The sequence below is a fragment of the Papaver somniferum genome, chromosome 2 (genome assembly GCF_003573695.1).
Source record: "Papaver somniferum cultivar HN1 chromosome 2, ASM357369v1, whole genome shotgun sequence".
Classification (NCBI taxonomy): Eukaryota; Viridiplantae; Streptophyta; class Magnoliopsida; order Ranunculales; family Papaveraceae; genus Papaver; species Papaver somniferum.
The window spans coordinates 11357065-11377585 of NC_039359.1; the positions used below are offsets into that span (position 1 = coordinate 11357065).

Sequence of the window (20521 nt, forward strand, 5' to 3'; positions counted from 1 at the left end):
ATTTTTTGATTTTTTTTCCTTGGGTAAGTTCACATTTGTTGTCAATTGTCTCATCTGCATCCTCAAGTCCTTAATGGCCATTTCATGTTCCAGGTGATTTTGTTGAACTATTTCCTTTAGACTCTGTGTTGTAGATGCGACACCCTGCATGCTTTGCATTATTATGTTGAACTTATCCTCGATAGAAGACCCCTACTCTTTAGATTTTTGTGGTTGTTGTAAGTGTTGTTGAAAACCACCTTGTCTTGCATATGGATTAGGAGTTGCTGCTTGCTTGTTAGCATAACTGAAATTATGATGATCTTTCCAACCAGGATTATAAGTATTTGAGTATGGATCATACCTTGGACTATGATTAGGGAATAAAGCATTTACCTCGGCTTCCTCTTCGTATGGTGGAGCAACTACCGAAGCTATACGATGAATTTCCTTTTCAATGGTGCTTAACTGGTGCTCTGTGTTTGGAAATTCTCCCATCTCACTAATTCTTCTAACATTTGAGTTGTGCCTTGTATAAAATTGTCGTGCATTTGAGTCCATACTCTCAATCAGACTAGTTGCTTGCGAGATTTTCTTCTCAGTGAAGTGAATCACCAGCTGCTGCATCAATAAAATTCCTCTGCTCTGGAAGTAATCCTTCATAAAAGTATTGAATAATTAGTGTTGAGTATATGTCGTGGTGAGGGAAACTCGCCAGTAACCTCTTGTATCTCTCCCAGTATTCATAAAGAGATTCTCCAGTGATCTGTATAATACCACTAATCTCTTTACGAGCAGTGGCCGCTTTGGAAGCAAGAAAATACTTCTCCAGAAATAGCGTTTTCATCTCAGTCCATGTTGTAACACTCCCTGGAGGAAGATAATACAACCATTCTCCTGCTAAGTCTGTCAATGATAACGGAAAGGCTTATAGCATAGCCATATCTCTGTCTGTGGTTGCATGCCTCAGACTTGTCATCGTTTTCTGGAACTGCTAAAGGTGTCGATTTGGATTTTCACCTGGATGTCCCTTGAACTTTGGTAGATGATGAAGTATATTCGACCTTATCTCAACTGGATTGGTGATTGTAATGCACAGTGGTTGTGAATCTAGACATGGAGATGTCAACTCTCCCAACTTCCTCTCATGAGGTGGATGTGGTGGAGGATTTGCACCGTTCGTCATATTTGATGTAGACGATTCTTGTTGTGGTTGTTGATGTGCTTGTAACATCGTTCCTTTTTGAGTTTGAATTCCGCACCTCGGGTAATTCCAATCTTTCGATGCCATAGATTAAGTACCTGAAATCACAAATCTAGAAAGCGAAAATTAAAAACTAAAAAGAAAATCTAAAAACAAAAATAAATAAAACTAAGAAAAATTAACAACTAAAGCTACCGACTGCTCCCCGGCAGCTGCGCCAAAATTTGATGGCTGTCGTAAGTGCAATCAAATTAATAATCTTATCTCCACATAATTAAATGGTAATATAATGGAAGAAAGGATCATTCCCACGAAGAGCATTGAGTTTTAGTTGTCAAAGTGTCACAAAGGAGGGGTTTGTTTTAGATATTAAATAAAGTATTGAAAATATTAAGTTGTAAGCAATAGAAAGAGAGATATGATCGAGGAATCCTTTTTCGTTAATAAATCTTCAATGAGTTATTATAGTTTCCTACTCCTCGTTAATCATAGAGTATCACCAACCATGGAATAACAGCTAGACCAGTGTTATTGTTAGAGCACTGCTCGGTCGAACTCGTACGTTTCTATCTCAAGATTGTTGTCAATTTTAGTTGCCAAAACTACAAGTCTTGATTTGTAGTCTACTTATAGCTAAGTCTCGGATTAGGATGATAAGTGTAGTTGTGCATTAGACTTCACGACGTTCATCGATTGGAGACGAAGAACTACTAAGGGGAGCTTGTGGAACTTCATCAACAAAAGGTATTTGGAGACTTGAACTCATCTATCACTCAAAAGTCTATCTACTCCATCTCTTATTTGAGACAAAAGTTGTATAACTATATAATCTTCGATTATACACATTTGATATTTCGAGCTGAGTTTAACTCGCTTACATATTTCTCGAAATATGTGTTGGTAAGCTTTCGCTTTAACCAAGTTCATCTTATATTCTTGACGAAAGTCAAAAGATGATCCTGTGAAAATCGCCTGGTAACATTTTACATGATTTGTGTGAGACAGTCATTTGATGTAGACTCAGAATGTTTCGTATTGATCGATCACTTTAAAATTTCTTTGAACCTAATAGTTTGTGTGAGACAGCTATTGTCGTCTTCTAAGAATGTTTCAATGATTGAAATGGGAGTTTAGAGAAATTAACCAAGATTGGATATAGCACAGTATGCGTACTTGTATGCTAACTGTTGCAAGTTATTCCAAGTCTGGGAAGCATACCCGTATGCATACTGGTTGGTTTAATGAAAGTCCGGGCAATTAGTATGCATACCCGTATGCGTACTGGCGTAAAGTTCATGTCTGGAAATTCAACTGAGTTTGGAGGTATGCGTACCCGTTTGCATACTTGAGTAGGTTATGTTCTAAAATCGGTTTGTTCATGAACTAATACATTTATATATTAAGGAATGCAATCTTTTGAAAACTGTGGCTATAATGTTCATGAATTGATTCGAGTGAGTCAGAATCGATTTTTCTTCAATTATGTTTTATACACTTCTATGAGAATATAAACAATTGAACAACTCTAGAGCTAGTTTCATTTGAGTCATTTGAACTAGTTATGGTTAAGATGAACAAGGTTGATATGAAAGTGTTCATATGGCTAAATTCGGTTAACTATTGTTGAGCCAACAAGGTGTACACGTTCAGGTGCGGTTACTCATATCTAACTGAATTCACTTTTCATTTGTGTGTAACAAGCTAAGTTCGATCTAATGGTTGAAAGATATTAGCTTGAGTCTAATCAGGTTTTCATATAACGGTGAATATTGAATGCTTTGTTACCAAGGTAACATTGATTGTGAACCGTGATTTGAAGACTATATAAGGGAGAACTCTAGCAACTGGGAAACCTAATCCCGACACCTCCTGTGTGATACTAGTTGCGACTAGAGTCGATTCTCCTTTAACCTTAGGTTTTTCCCAAAACCTTGTTGGTTAACGACTTGAAGACCTCATTGGGATTGTGAAACCAGACCCAACTATTTTCTCTGTAGTTGCGTGTTCTGATCGTTATGTATTCTATCGTATTGAGTATTATCTTCTCTAAGATTTGCTCGAGATTTAATCTCCGATATGCAAGATAAAAAGTAGTCACAAACATCTTCGTCTCATCATTTGTGATTCCACAATATCTTGTTTCGCTACCATACAATTAAGATTATTGTGATGTGATTGATATTACTAGGTTGTTCTAAGGGAATATAAGTTCGGTGCATCAATTGGTTCTTTTTCACCTTGATTTATTAAAAGACGGAACGTAACCCATAGGTATTTCTATATGAGACAGATTTATCTATTCAATATACTTTCTTGTGTGAGACAGAATGGTTTATCAAGTCCTCGACTTTGGGTCGTAGCAACTCTTAGTTGTGGGTGAGATCAGCTAAGGGAATCAAGTGCGCAGATTCCTGATGGGATTCAGAGGCATAAGGAATGCGATTGTACCTTGATCAGTATGAGATTGGTTAGGGCTCAATTACATTCCAGTCTGAATTTAACTTGGAGTAGGCTAGTGTCTGTAGCGGCTTAACACAATGTGTTGTTCAAATCTGGACTAGGTCAAGGGGGTTTTCTGCATTTGCGGCTTCCTCGTTAACAAAATTTCTGGTATCTGTGTTATTTATTTTCCGCATTATATTTTCTATATAATTGAAATATCACAGGTTGTGCGTAAGTTCAATCAATTGTGAATCCAACCTTTGGTTGTTGATTGAATTGATTGACACTTGGATATTGGTTTTTGATACCGTCCAAGTTGTTTCTTATAATAATCAAGCTCACGGATTTCTATCTGTTGGATTTGATGATTACATTAAGAAACAAAGATATAACTCTTGGATATATATTTCCTTGATTGAGTCTAGTTGTCTAGTTGATTCTCTTGGAATTATATTGGAGTTAGTCCATACAGATTGCCTAAACGAAATATGGGGTGTGGTTGTTAGACCCCCACTTTTTAATTGGTGTCAGAGCAGGAAAACACACTAAGACCTCATAAGACTGTGTTTGTATCAATCTGATTATTATGGACGAGTCTATCTCTAATAATGTACCAGTTCAGAAATTACCAGATATATTTTAAAGCTTGGATTCACCCGAGAGAACTTTCATATCTAAGTCAATATCTAAACATTCTCTTCATCTGGAAACTGTTGATTGGGAAACACTCCTAAAAGAAAAGTTGCATGAACTTTATGATGAAGGTGATTCAGATATTGATAGAGATGTTGATGGGGAAGTCTCAGAGTATGTTAAGGTTTTGAATTCGTTGGAAAAGAAGAAGATGAGAACTTCTCATGTCACACCTCTTTTGACTCCTCTCCGTCGAGAAAATAAGAAATTGAAAAGGATTTACGGAGATCTTTATGTTTTGAATCGCTCTTGCGAATCGATCCTCAAAGATTCTAGGGAAAACCTGAGTAGAAAATCTTCTTGAATGTGATCATGTTTATCAAAAATACTTCTTGTTGGAAGAGAAACTTGCAGAAACTGAAGCAAGGATTAATGTTCATGATTGATTCAAGTGAATCAAACCGATTTGGTTTCGATTGTTTTTTCTATACAATTGAACAACTCTTTAACTAGTTTTATTTGAGTCATTTGAACTAGTTATGGTTAAGATGAATAAGGTGGATATGATAGTAATCATATGGCTAATCTCGGTTAACTATTTGTGAACCAACCTGGTGTACACGTTTAGGTAGGGTTACATAAACCTAAATGAGGGTACATTTCATTTGTGTGTAACAAGCTAAGTTCGATCTAACGGTTGAAAGATATTATCTTGGTTGAATCAGGTTTTTCATCTAACGGTGAATATTGAATGCTTTGTTACCAAGGTAACTTGGATTGCAAACCCTGATTTGAAAACTATATAAAGGAGAACTCTAGAAACTGGGAAACCTAATACCCACATCTCCTGTATGTTACTAGTTGCATAACTAGAGTCGATTATCCTTTAACCTTGGGTTTCTTCTCGAGACCCTGTAGGTCAACGACTTGAAGACTTCATTGGGATTGTGAAGCCAGACCCAACTATTATCTTTGTAGTTGCGCGATCTGATCTTGTTGTTTCTATCGTATTGAGTGCAATTGAAATAATTGGCTCGAGATTTTATATCTCTGATAGGAAAGATAGAAAAGTAATCACAAACAAACTTTGTCTCATCGTTTGTGATTCCACAATAACTTGTTTCGCTATTCGATTAAGTTTATTGTGAGGTGATTGATAATTCTAGGTTGTTCTTCGAGAATATAAGTCTGGGTTATCAATTGTTTCATGTTCACCTTGATTTATCAAAAGACGAAACAAAAACTCTTGGATATTTCTGTGGGAGACAGATTTATTCAATCCTATATACTTTTATGTGTGAGACAGATTTGTCTATCAAGTCTTCGACTTTGGGTCGTAGCAACTCTTAGTTGTGGGTGAGATCAGCTAAGGGAATCAAGTGCGTAGTATCCTGCTGGGATTAGAGACGTAAGGAGCGCAACTGTACCTTGAATCAGTGCGAGATTGATTAGGGTTCAACTATAGTCCAGTCCGAAGTTAATTGGTAGTAGGCTAGTGTCTGTAGTGGCTTAATACAGTGTGATGCTCAATCTGGACTAGGTCCCGCGGTTTTTCTGCATTTGCGGTTTCCTCGTTAACAAAATTATGGTGTCTGTGTTATTTATTTTCTGCATTATATTTTGTTATATACTTATATCACAGGTTGCGTGTTAAGATCAATCAATTAGAATATCCAACCTTGGGTTGTTGATTTACATTGATTGACACTTGAACATTGGTCTTTGGTACCGTTCAAGTTACTCTTCTTTTATTCAATCAGGCTCGTAGATTTCTATTTGCTGATTGCGGATTGAATTAAGAGTTGGAGATATTAAACTCTTTGATATACTTTATTCTAGATTGAGTCTGACTGTCTAGTTGATTCTCTAGAAAGTGTATTGGAGTCAGTCCTCTCAGATTTCCAAACGAATTGTTGGGTGTGGTTGTTAGACCCCCGCATTTTCAATTGGTATCAGAGCAGGCAAACATATTAAAGACCTAATAAGTCTATGTTTATAGCGATCTGATATGGACAAAGGTGTTATCTCTATAAACGTACCACCAGTATTCGATAGATCTAATTACTTGTGGTGGAAAATTGTTATGTGTGCCTTTCTTCAAGCGCGTTAATTTCAATTATGGGTTTATGTAGTTAATGGATATGATGCTCTCGTTATGGCAGTAGGGAATTCAACCATTCCACAGAACATTGGTGAATACAATGCTTCTGAGATACTTGCTGCAAAGCAAAAATCCGACGGTTTGAATGTCATCATACATGCCATTACCGCAGATCTTCAGCACCATGTGACTACATGCACTCGTCTAAAGATGCGTGGGATATCTTAGAAACCGTATTCAAAGGAAATACCAGTGAGAAGGAAGATAGGCTTCAAAACCTTAATTCTGATTGAGAAAACCTTCATATGGCGGATGAATATTCATTTGATGAGTTTAATCACAAAGTATCTGAAATTGTTAATGCATCTTTTGCATTGGGTAAGACTATTCCTGAAAAGGACATTGTGATCAAAATTCTCAGATCGTTGCCATCTAGATACGATTCTAAGAAGCATGCCATCTGTGAAGGAAATAAACTTGATGCTCTTTCCAGAAACACGTTGCTTGGAAAGCTAAATATATTTGATCATGAGCATACATCCAAAATTGGAAAGGATATTGCCTTCAAAGCACAAAAAAACACTAAATTACTTGATAAAAGTAAAAGTGTTTATGTCCTCTAAGGATGATCTTTCTGAGGCTGATTTATCAGATGAAGATCTTGACAAATCAGTCTCTATGATCACAAGACAGTTTAGGGATATGATAAGTGCTAAAAAGTGCATATTTCTATATATTTTTCTTGGCATTTAACTCATCCTTTGTGCATTAATTCTACATTTTATCCCATATTCTGTATTTTCATTGTTTTCAAGAATAAATATTTTTATTAATTAATTTTGCATTTTTAGGTAATAAATAAAGTTAGATGAATTGCGGAGCGGAAAAGAGAAGAAAAGTAGTGAAAAGCCGGGAGGAATTACGCAAGGAAGCCGCGAAGAATGTTGTGCACAAGACCAAAAGGTTAGAACTGGGCTTGAAGAGGAAGAATTGTTCTTAAAGAAGATATGGGCTTGGCATATCCAAGGCCCAAAACCCTCACCCAGATCCATTTCCTATATCCATACCCGTTTCCCTTTCTAGCCGTCAGATTGGACACATCTAAATCTAATGGTCGCAACATCGCCAGTACATCAAAGTCTGAAGCTCCTGTCTAACACTACAGCACCTAACTCCATCTTGCGCCGTTAATTTCGTTGTATTATACAATCCAACGGTGGCTACAAGCTCTTCACGTATAGCCGTTAGATCGATCTATAAATTCCACATCCAACGGCTGAGCTTCGCAAATCATCAAACTTGTTGTACCCGATCAACACCCAAACACCAAATTCCCTATACCCGAACCAAACACACCTTACCCAAATTTCCCATCGACTTCTTCTTCTCTTTCCCCTCACCTCCGTCTGCAACTCCATCACCACCACGCCCTGCCACTGCCACAACCACCTTCTCCACCTGCCATAGCCACCATCACCAGTCTACAACAACCCATCTCCTTTCCCATCATTTCCCTACCACTCTACCCACCTAATTCATCAATTTCCCCTCTTTTCTCTCTGAAACCCTAGATGAGAAAATCAATGAATTAGGTCGAGTTAGAAACGCAATTGGAAGGCATGGAGAGGAGCAGGAGAGTCAGAAGAAGAATGGGTCGACGTACAGAAGCCATTATCAAATATTAGGTAAACTGAATTTCAATTTTCAGAAACCCTAATTTACTGTTTTGGGGGTTTTGCTTGTAAAGTGTAATTGAGTATAAATAGATGCTTTAGGATGTTGTAATAGGTATGCCTGGATTAGCCAGTGTGTCCAGAACTGTGAGTTCTGTAAAAAATTCCATTTTATGCTCTGTTTTTATCCTTTGTTCTTCACTGTTTTTCTATCCATGTTTTTCCATGTTCTGTGTATTGTTCAGTTTCTCCATTTGATGTAATGTGCTGTTGCTATCCATGTTATGTTTCATGTCTCCTGTTATGTTATGTTTCTGTAATATTTGTATCATGTTCTGTACTGTTTCTGTTATGTATGTTCTGAATCCCAAATGCTAGGACTAGATGAAATTATGAACCAGCTGAGATAGTCTTCATCATGTGCAGCTCATGTTCAGTGTTGCTAAGCCCTTAGACTAGTTGTGCTTTAATCAGACAATTAACACTTTGGTAATTATCTTAGATGTGAGTAAAATATCCCTTAGGTTAATGGTGGATTCAACATCCTAGTGTTCTTTCATCACTCTTGTTTACTGTCTCCCTTCATTGCTGTTTTCTCAATAGTTCACTGTTAGTTTACTGTTATGTTTAGTGTTTAATGTTTCGTTCCTCAAATGTTAAGTTTGTTCACTGTTAGTGGTGGAAGTTTAGGTTAGAATTCATGTAAATTGAGCTGATTGAGAAATGGAGGAATTTAGTGTCCACTGTTGCTTGTGATTGATTGTGCTGTTAAAAGACAGTCAATGCTAGGAGTAAAACAGTTGGACAAGCTTCTTCTCCTTCCATTCCATTTATGTATTCCCTGGAACATAGGCAGGCTAGAACCTCCACCTAGCTCCATTAGGGACAAGGATTTAACCAAAAAAACAGCCACTGCCTAGCATCTTTCCTGTTCTTCTTTGTTATCTATCTGTTTTTGTGGCTTCTTATCACTGTTTTGTGCCCTGTTCTTCCTTTGCCTTTGGCCCTTGGCCATTGCCTTTGATTTATCACTGCTATGCCATTGTAAATTTGCATCCTTTTGCCCTGTGTTGCTTCCATGTATATACCATTGTCACTTTTTCTTTGTACATGTCATTGTAAATGCCATCCTTGGCCCTGTGTGACTTAGTGCCCTGTCTGCCTAGAACCTGCTTTACCTTGTCTGCTGCTGCTCCAAACAGTTAGCTTAGAACCAAAGGCTAAAAGCCCAGGTTCAAAGTCCAGTCACTAAAGGCCTAAGGCCCAGCCACAGTTCAGGTTAAGGCCTAAGGCCCAGTTCAGTTCAGTTCATTTCAAAGACTACTGAAGCCCAGATTCATTACAAAGCCCAGTTCAGTCTTGGGTTAATCTAGAAGCCCATTGACACTCAAAGCCCAGTGCACTTCAAAGGCCAAGCCTAGTGCACTTCAAGACCAACTGAGCCCAAGCTCAGTTCACTTCATTGTCAAACAAGCCTATAATCCAAAGGTACCCTAATCCCAAAGCCCAAAAGGCTTCATAGTTAACCAACAACAATTTAGGAGCCCAAAATAGCTAGAAAACTCCAAAACACTCCCAGTCTCTGTGGATCGACCCGTACTTGCACGAGCTACAACTGACGACCGTGCACTTGCGGTATTACTGTAGGCCCGTTTTTATTGCGCTTAATTTTCACACATCTCCGGGCCCACCAAGTTTTTGGCGCCGTTGCCGGGGACTCGGGTTTGTTTCTCTAGTAGTTTTATTAGGTATTTTTGCATTTCACTGCATAGCATTTGCATCTGCATCTGCTTCACTTCATTTGCTGTTGGACCTGCTGTTCTGAACCAGTTTTTCCTCTGCTGGGACGCCACCAAGGAAAAGAACCAAAGCCCAACTGGGTTTTTGCAACAATATCAGAGCAGCTGGGCTGTGCTAAAAAGGTAAACCCATTCAGAGAACCCGAATTGTGGGCTTCCAATTTTTAATTGTGGGCTTGTAATATTAAAGCCAATTTTTGGGCTTTTTATTTTCTGTTGGGTTTGTAATTAATTTTTGTGGGCTTGTTTGTTTAATTTGTGGGCTTGTATTTAATTTTTGTGAGTTTGTTTAATTTGGACTGGTATTTTGTATTCTGGGTTTTTAAACCCAGCTGAGCTTGTAACCGATCACGCTAGGTTAACTCGTTAGTGGGTCGAGTACCCAAATTCTAGGCCGAGATTTTGGACTCAGTTTCACCAAACGTTTTCAAACCAGCTGAGCCAAAGCAAACACAAAACCAACAGTGGGCTTGCTCTCATTCAAAAACCAAATTTTATTTTCTTTTAAAATAAATAAATAAATAAATAAATATTTTCTCTCCCATTCAAAAACCAAAATTTTTACTTGCTCCCAAATTTTAAAACCAAATTTTATTTTGCTCCCACATTAACAACCAAATTTTTTTTTTTTTTTTTTTTTCTTTTATCCCACCAAAACCAAATTTTTCCCAAAAATCCAAACCCTTTAAAAACCAAATTCTGAGCTTTGTACATTCTTTACTTAGCTTTTGAGCCAATCATGAATAGATCTTTTTCTACAGTTGGGGAGTACAACAAATCCCTTAGAGAACTTGCATATGGACAAACTTCACGTTATGAACCATCCACGGACCATGATGTCAATAGTCATAGGAATTATTATGGACATTTTCAAAGTCCCGAGCCGCAATACATGAACCCTAATGACTATTCATACATGCATCATTCATCGCAACGTGAAAATGAACATTCTGCTAGAGCCTCACTCACACAATCATCACTTATGGATCAATTAGAAGCTCGAGTCGCAGCTTTAGAAAAGCAAGCACATGAGGAATCTGTCACATCTAACTTTCCTAGGCAACCTGAAATCTATCCTTGTCCCGCATGTGATGGCTTAGACCACACTATTCCGAATTGCTATATTTTCCATGAATTTAGGCGGACTGGAGAAATTCCAAGGTTTGTAGAACCTACATATTATTATGATGGTGGTTATTGGGACCATAATCAACCTTTTCAAGGTTGCGATCAACCATTTATAGACCCTAACGACCATGCACCCATGTATCAATCACCACAAGGGGAGGACGAACAATTTCACATGAGCCCTTGTATGCAATCTATAATGGAAAACATCAATCTCCTCAAACAAAACACTGCTAGTTTAGAAATGCATACATTGAATGATCATAGCAGCATTGTTATCCCTAATGAAATTAATTATCAAAATAGTGTTTTTAACCCTACTCATGATAGTCATATTGAACATGAACCTAATCTAGAGGTAAATGAGTGGAATAGAAACACTATAGTTTTTAGGGAAGGACACTATTGTTTTGTTGAGGATGATAATAATTATGATGTTATATTAGAAGAACATGTCTATACTGATGATGTTATGGAACCTTTGGGTTCAAATACATTAGGCTTCTCTGCCCAGACCTTAATGAATGATATCTCTTTTAGTATTCCATATGATGTTTCCATTGAATTGCCGATGCATGAGGACAAATCTGTTGATGATGTTGATGATTCTGATTGTGAACTTGCTAATTTGATTGATGATTGTGAGCATGATGTGACATGTGTAGATGATTTAGGAGATTTTGATTTGATTGATAATGACGTGCCTATTCTCCTACATGAGTCACAATCTGATGGCCTTCCACCCAACCTAGATTTGGTTTGTACCAATATTGTAAAACCAATTTTTCTGAGAATGCCTAATCTAGGTTTGGAACTGTGTGCTTCCCAAGTCCTCTTGGACCATTTTTCATCTAAATATAATATCTTTGAGGAACCACAGTTGGAAATGGCATGTTTGCCCGTCCATAACAAAGTACACTTTGAGTTAGATCTTGTGCATGAGGAACCCCCAAAACTGCGCGATTTTGTTTTCAAAATTATATCTTCTGTAAAATCCAGGTTTGGGGGTAGCTCATTTGGTTTCACAGCTTCACGTGCTTTTCTTTCATGTGTGAAGTTGTTGAAACCGCTACACTTTGTCTTTTGGGTTGATCCTCAACTCTTTAGACTTTTGGTGTATGGTGAATTTTTTGTATATAATCAAGTAGATAAATTTTAAAACTTTTTGGTTTCTTTTGTATATATTTTTGCTAATCCAATATGATCTAAGTTGAAAATGTTGGATTCTAGCCGGTGAATAATGGAGTTCGGTTCGTGTTTTCGACGAATCGGGTATTCTCTCTCCTTTTACTCTACTTAGCATGTTCCTCTTCATATGTTGCATTATAATTTTGTTATCTTTTGAAACATTGAGGACAATGTTTAGTTTAGGTTTGGGGGTATGGAATGGATACCATGATAATATGTTATAATTGAAAACGAACTCCTTCTTCTTTTGAAAAAATCGAAAAAATTCAAAAAAAAAAAAAATTTATTAAAAAATGAAAAAATGAAAAATCATAAAAAAATGGAGCTCATTCACCTTGAAAAGTTGATTTATGTGCATATATGTTATATGTAGGGTTCTTAGTCTAGAACGATAGGGTACTCCTATTCTAGCACATCTCACATAGTGATAAGAAACTTGCACGCGCACGATCTACCAATACATGTATGCCTCGTACTTCAAGGTGTTCTATCGGAAGTTACGATTGCCAATCACTTTAGAATACTGAACGAAACTTGACTAGCTTGTTCTTTGGTTGGTTGGGATAGAAGGTGGAGGTTACATTAAGAAAAACAAGCATCGAATTTAACTGGGTGCATCAAAAAGGGCTACCTCTTGCAAAGTGTCATGTAATTTTTTGTTTCCTTTTGTATATGTATCAAAACTGTTTCCTTATCAAAAAAAAAAATAAAAAAATAAAAAAAAATCAAGTATTTATCAATTCCATCCTCTCTTGTTCCAAAAATAAAAGAGAGTAGTCAATGTAAATAAGAGTCATGTAAAGAGTCATTTTGTTGTTTCATTGTAATAAGCAAGGAGGGTGTATGGCATTGATGTACAACACGAGTAATTGTGAAATACCTCCAACTCATTCACAATTCTCGTAAAGTCCGGACAGCTAGCTAGATTTCGACCTCGGTTCTTAGCCTGAGAAACTATCTCTTGGTGATTAGTAGTCATAACATCCGATCTTTCTTTACACATGTGTAGATACACTTTACACTCTTATCACATGTCTTTAGTGTTATCAGTGCTAGGATTGTGCCTTTGACAGCTAGATTGACATATTCCTCGGTTGTGAGCTTGAACTGTCATGCACATGTCACATTTCATGGAATCTGAGCTCACATTTTGTCTTAAGGTTTTGTAGGCACACCTCTGGTAAACCTTCACGAGACTTCACTCGTCCACTAGGGACACTTAGTGGTTTAAAAGGCTTAGTGCATACGCTAAATGCATTCAAGAGACCAGCGACAGTGGTATAGTTAGGATTTCCTTAGTTTTGTTTTACTTGAGGACAAGTAAAATTCAGGTTTGGGGGTGTTTGATGAGTGCTAAAAAGTGCATATTTCTATATATTTTTCTTGGCATTTAACTCATCCTTTGTGCATTAATTCTACATTTTATCCCATATTCTGTATTTTCATTGTTTTCAAGAATAAATATTTTTATTAATTAATTTTGCATTTTTAGGTAATAAATAAAGTTAGATGAATTGCGGAGCGGAAAAGAGAAGAAAAGTAGTGAAAAGCCGGGAGGAATTACGCAAGGAAGCCGCGAAGAATGTTGTGCACAGACCAAAAGGTTAGAACTGGGCTTGAAGAGGAAGAATTGTTCTTAAAGAAGATATGGGCTTGGCATATCCAAGGCCCAAAACCCTCACCCAGATCCATTTCCTATATCCATACCCATTTCCCTTTCTAGACGTCAGATTGGACACATCTAAATCTAATGGTCGCAACATCGCCAGTACATCAAAGTCTGAAGCTCCTGTCTAACACTACAGCACCTAACTCCATCTTGTGCCGTTAATTTCGTTGTATTATACAATCCAACGGTGGCTACAAGCTCTTCACGTATAGCCGTTAGATCGATCTATCAATTCCACATCCAACGGCTGAGCTTCGCAAATCATCAAACTTTTTGTACCCGATCAACACCCAAACACCAAATTCCCTATACCCGAACCAAACACACCTTACCCAAATTTCCCATCGACTTCTTCTTCTCTTTCCCCTCACCTCCGTCTGCAACTCCATCACCACCACGCCCTGCCACTGCCACAACCACCTTCTCCACCTGCCATAGCCACCATCACCAGTCTACAACAACCCATCTCCTTTCCCATCATTTCCCTACCACTCTACCCACCTAATTCATCGATTTACCCTCTTTTCTCTCTGAAACCCTAGATGAGAAAATCAATGAATTAGGTCGAGTTAGAAACGCAATTGGAAGGCATGGAGAGGAGCAGGAGAGTCAGAAGAAGAATGGGTCGACGTACAGAAGCCATTATCAAAGATTAGGTAAACTGAATTTCAATTTTCAGAAACCCTAATTTACTGTTTTGGGGGTTTTGGTTGTAAAGTGTAATTGAGTATAAATAGATGCTTTGGGATGTTGTAATAGGTATGCCTGGATTAGCCAGTGTGTCCAGAACTGTGAGTTCTGTAAAAAATTCCATTTTATGCTCTGTTTTTATCCTTTGTTCTTCACTGTTTTTCCATCCATGTTTTTCCATGTTCTGTGTATTGTTCAGTTTCTCCATTTGATGTAATGTGCTGTTGCTATCCATGTTATGTTTCATGTCTCCTGTTATGTTATGTTTCTGTAATATTTGTATCATGTTCTGTACTGTTTCTGTTATGTATGTTCTGAATCCCAAATGCTAGGACTAGATGAAATTATGAACCAGCTGAGATAGTCTTCATCATGTGCAGCTCATGTTCAGTGTTGCTAAGCCCTTAGACTAGTTGTGCTTTAATCAGACAATTAGCACTTTGGTAATTATCTTAGATGTGAGTAGAATATCCCTTAGGTTAATGGTGGATTCAACATCCTAGTGTTCTTTCATCACTCTTGTTTACTGTCTCCCTTCATTGTTGTTTTCTCAATAGTTCACTGTTAGTTTACTGTTATGTTTAGTGTTTAATGTTTAGTTCCTCAAATGTTAAGTTTGTTCACTGTTAGTGGTGGAAGTTTAGGTTAGAATTCATGTAAATTGAGCTGATTGAGAAATGGAGGAATTTAGTGTCCACTGTTGCTTGTGATTGATTGTGCTGTTAAAAGACAGTCAATGCTAGGAGTAAAACAGTTGGACAAGCTTCTTCTCCTTCCATTCCATTTATGTATGCCCTGGAACATAGGCAGGCTAGAACCTCCACCTAGCTCCATTAGGGACAAGGATTTAACCAAAAAAACAGCCACTGCCTAGCATCTTTCCTGTTCTTCTTTGTTATCTATCTGTTTTTGTGGCTTCTTATCACTGTTTTTATAGCTGTTTTTATAACTGTTTTGTGCCCTGTTCTTCCTTTGCCTTTGTCCCTTGGCCATTGCCTTTGATTTATCACTGCTATGCCATTGTAAATTTGCATCCTTTTGCCCTGTGTTGCTTCCATGTATATACCATTGTCACTTTTTCTTTGTACATGTCATTGTAAATACCATCATTGGCCCTGTGTGACTTAGTGCCCTGTCTGCCTAGAGCCTGCTTTACCTTGTCTGCTGCTGCTCCAAACAGTTAGCTTAGAACCAAAGGCTAAAAGACCAGGTTCAAAGTCCAGTCACTAAAGGCCTAAGGCCCAGCCACAGTTCAGGTTAAGGCCTAAGGCCCAGTTCAGTTCAGTTCATTTCAAAGACTACTGAAGCCCAGATTCATTACAAAGCCCAGTTCAGTTTTGGGTTAATCTAGAAGCCCATTGACACTCAAAGACCAGTGCACTTCAAAGGCCAAGCCTAGTGCACTTCAAGACCAACTGAGCCCAAGCTCAGTTCACTTCATTGTCAAACAAGCCTATAATCCAAAGGTACCCTAAGCCCAAAGTCCAAAAGGCTTCATAGTTAACCAACAACAATTTAGGAGCCCAAAATAGCTAGAAAACTCCAAAACACTCCCAGTCTCTGTGGATCGACCCGTACTTGCACGAGCTACAACTGACGACCGTGCACTTGCGGTATTACTGTAGGCCCGTTTTTATTGCGCTTAATTTTCACACATCTCCGGGCCCACCAGGATATTCTATTAAAGAGAAGTAAACGGTTATCCAGAGACAAAACTAGGTCGTCAGTTAAACCTCACAATCGCATTCCTCCTAAAAACAGGGATGCTGACGAGGCTGATGACGAGGATATGCCATAGTGCTTTAAGTGTAAAGGTTTTGGTCATTTTGCAAATGAGTGTCCGAACCGTAGAAAATACACTAGAAACAAAGGTCTTGCTGCAACTCTTAATGTAATGTCTGATCACTATGATTCTAATGAAGACAAAAAATTAAGTGCTGCACTTCTTTGTGAAGATATCGATTTTGATAATTGTAGCAATACACACATCAATCTTGATATTCTTCCAGAAAAATTCAACCAATCTGGAAGAAGAAATTAACCTTTATGTTGGAAATTCTCTGTCTGACTTTTCAGGTTCCACTTTGTGCCTAGCATCTTGCACATTCCGGGCGTCTGAATCAGCTTATCCATTGACATGCTCTTATTGTTCACTCAATGGTCATGAACTTTCAAAGTGTTTCAAGTATAAACACAAGATGAGACATGTCAAGAGACTTTAGCGAAGAGAAAATCGCCTAGCAAAAAAGCTCAAACTTGTTCAAAAAACCATTGAGGTATGTAAGATTTTATCCTCTTCAAAGAAGTTGGTTTCCAAAGATATGTCAAGACCACTAGAGAAAAGAGTATGGTCTAAACATTTTGATAGACAGGGATCTATGAATTCCCTTCAAAAGGGTCATAGTGGACAAATTGTTGTTCACCACAGCACAACTTGATTGTGTTTTTTTGGTGCATCTTGTCTCATGTGCCTGATTAAAAGAGACAAGATTGTGCACACGTCAGGCTTAAAAACATAAGAAAAAAAAACACTTTTTGTTTTGGTTTTCTTAGATTTGTTGTATGATTTGGAATTCTTCCATATCTAATTGATATTGGAAAGAGCCTTCATGTTTATCAAAAGAGGGTTATTCTCGACAATTCTACTCTCTTTAGGGTTGTGAATTGTGCGTGCTTGAACCCGTACTGTTTAAGGTTCCGTGACCCCACATTCCTTTTTCCTTCTCTGAAACTCTTTTCATCTTAAGACTGCCTGTTGAGTTTATATTGTGATTTCCTCTCACAAACCCATACACGTATGGAGACTCCAAGCATCATGTATCTGATGGAAAAGATGTTAATATGATTTTTAATCCATCAATCATGAAGGAAAAAGAAAAATCTCTGTTACCTCCAACTTTGAAAAGAAAAAGAAGGAATGTGAGGAAGCCAAGAGTTGTTTCTTCAAATTTTCAGAAGTTTTCTGATGTTCTTGAAGAGTTGAAGGAAGCAAGGAAGGAGATTCAACAAATAAAGGATTTTGTTATGAGAACTCTCGAAATTCAGAAGGCCCTGGTTCGACAGCATCAGCCTAGAAGGTTTGTTGGAATTGACTCCTTTCTCCATGAACCCTATGTACCAATGGTTGTTGACGACAAGGAGTTCGGGGACGATAAAGAATTCTTCAGAGGTCTCAATGTCTAGTAAATCTTCTTTTAGAGAATTTATTTCTTTTTTTTAGAAGAATAACTAGGGTTTGGAATATCCATTATTGTGAGTACACATAGCTATGTCCAACGATTTTCATCTTCATATTTTTTAGATTTATTTATTTAAATTCTAAGTTTTTGGAAGATGATTTTTTGCAATTTTAATCTCTATGATTTTATATATTACAAATTGTTATGGAATATGTTTTTTACGTCCGTGAACCTGTGACTGCCCCATACTTGTTCAAAAGTTATATCTATTATGTCGGTATGAATGTATTGATAAAAGATAGAATGAACTTTTGACATTACAAAAGTTAAAGCCTTTTATGTCATTGTTTTAATGGAAGAAAGGATAAAAAATTTGTTTACAAGGATGAAGTCTATTATATGTCATTGTGCAAATAGTGATGGAAAATAGAACGAATCCTTGTCTATTCCGTAGTATTGGTCGATCTCCAATCCACATTTTTGTGCATATACTGTGTTGCTCCATAAGTTTCCTTATGTTTGATCATGACCAACTAAATTGATCATTCTCTTTTGGTTATTTTAGTTGTTGCTCCGTAAGTTCTCTTATGTCGATCATGACCAATTGAATTGATCACTTTTTGTGGTAAATTTGGTTGTGTATTCTAATTGAATTAATTATGAGTTTTCTTGTGATTAATTTAATAGTGCATTTCGATTGTATTAATCATGAATTATTTTATGAATAATTCAATTGAATACTTTGGATTCAAATTCATGTTTTCATGTGATTTTTTTTTTGTCCAAAGAAATCCTTCTTTTCTTGTGAAAGTAAGGTCGTCTTTGTTGTTCCTTAGGGGATGACATTTTATGGGGGAGAGTTCTTATTGAACTTGTGCTTAATTGCCAAATCTTTGTGGAGAGTGCGCCTGTGGAGTTTTAGGGGTTATCTTGTATCTTTATTAACTCCTTGATGAATGCATTTAGCTTCGGCTTTATGATTGCATCTAAATAAGTTGGTATGGTATTCTCTTTTAGTCATGAAGTATCTCCGTGGAAATTTCATGAGGATCCCACTAGTTTTCGTACCTTTGCCAATTTATATTGACAAAAAGGGGGAGAATTAATGTGTAGTGTGATACTACAAATACATATGGTTTACGGATCATTATGTAAGGGGGAGTGGTTTTAATGTTGAGATAAAGTATTGACTAAGGGGGAGTGATGAATATCACCAAAGTATTGTTGTCAAAGTTGTGATACAGTTGGACTTTGATGTTGTGTAATAATACTATGAAACTGTATAACAATGATTGAGAGCATTTTGTTTTCTCATTGTTATAGCTACGGATCTTCAACAACTATGATGTTGAACTTACAACCTTTAGGATCATGGAATACTTGGAAGTGACGAAGAATTCGAGTCGCGTTGAAGATGCCAAGGAGATCAAGCATGTGGATGGGAAGCTACAATTTTTATCTATTTTGTAATCCATATGTATTGATAGTTTTTTCTCTAAAATTGATAAAGGGGGAGATTGGTATAGCATTGCTCGGTCGAACTCGCATGCGTTTCTATCTCAAGCATGTTTGTCAATGTTAGTGATCAAAACTATAAGTCTTGATTTCTATCATATTTTATAGATGTTTCGGACTAGGATATAGATAGTGTAGTTAAGCTTAGATCTCTCGGCGTTCATCTCTTGAAGACGAAGAACTACTAAGGGGAGCTTGTGGAACTTCTTCGACAAAAGGTATGTGGAGACTCGAACTCATCTATCACTTTAAAAGTTTATTTATAGTATCTCGTATATTGAGACATAAGTCGTGTTACGATATAGTTTTCTTTGTACACATTTGAGATATCGAGCTGAGTATATCTCGCTTACATATTTCTCGAAATATGTGTTGGTAAGCTTTCGCTTCGACCAAGTTCATCTTATATCATGAGAAAATTGCCGAGTAACATCTTACATGGTTTGTGTGATACAATCATTTGATGTAGGTTTGGAATGTTTCGATAATGATTATGTCAATATCTTGAAAATTACTTTGATGCTAATAGTGTGTGAAAACGGATATTGTCATTATAGAAGAATGTTTCAATGATTGAAATAAAGAGTTGATGATGTAACCATCTTTGGATATAAGCATATATAGTGTGTTCGCACATTAGCGTATAAATCCATAAACCGGGAACCAAGAGTATGCATATGTGTGTATACGAAATTGGTGAAGGAGACAAGATAAGTATGCGTACGGGTACGCATACTGGCGAAAGTTTTTGAACCGAAAATTTCTGCTGAGTTTGGAAAATTAACAAACTCAAAATCCGGTTGCTTAAGTACGCATACCCGTACGCATACTTAAGCTGGTTACTTTGTCAAATCGGTCAGTTCATGAACTTAAACATTTAAATCTTAAGGAATGCAATCTTTGCAAACCGTGGATATAATGTTCATGATTGATTCAAGTGAATCAAACCGATTTGGTTTCGATTGTGTTTTCTATAGAATTGAGCAACTCTTTAACTAGTTTCATTTGAGTCATTTGAACTAGTTTATGGTTAAGATGAATAAGGTTGATATGAGATTAATCATATAGCTAACCTCGATTAACTATTTGTGAACCAACCTGGTATACACGTTTAGGGACGGTTACATAAACCTAAATGAGGGTACATTTCATTTGTGTGTAACAAGCTAAGTTCAATCCAACGGTTGAAAGATATTAGTTTGGTTGAATCAGGTTTTTCATATAACGGTGAATATTGAATGCTTTGTTACTAAGGTAACTTGGATTGCAAACCCTGATTTGAAAACTATATAAAGGAGAACTCTAGCAACTGGAAAACCTA

At 37.1% G+C, this 20521-nt stretch overlaps 1 non-coding gene across 1 annotated transcript; it reads left to right on the plus strand.

Annotated features, from left to right (window-relative positions):
* Positions 1-671: 671 nt before the first annotated feature.
* Positions 672-777, plus strand: LOC113354752. The gene has a single exon (XR_003361984.1). It is a non-coding gene; the product is annotated as a small nucleolar RNA R71 (small nucleolar RNA).
* The last annotated feature ends 19744 nt before the right edge of the window (positions 778-20521 follow it).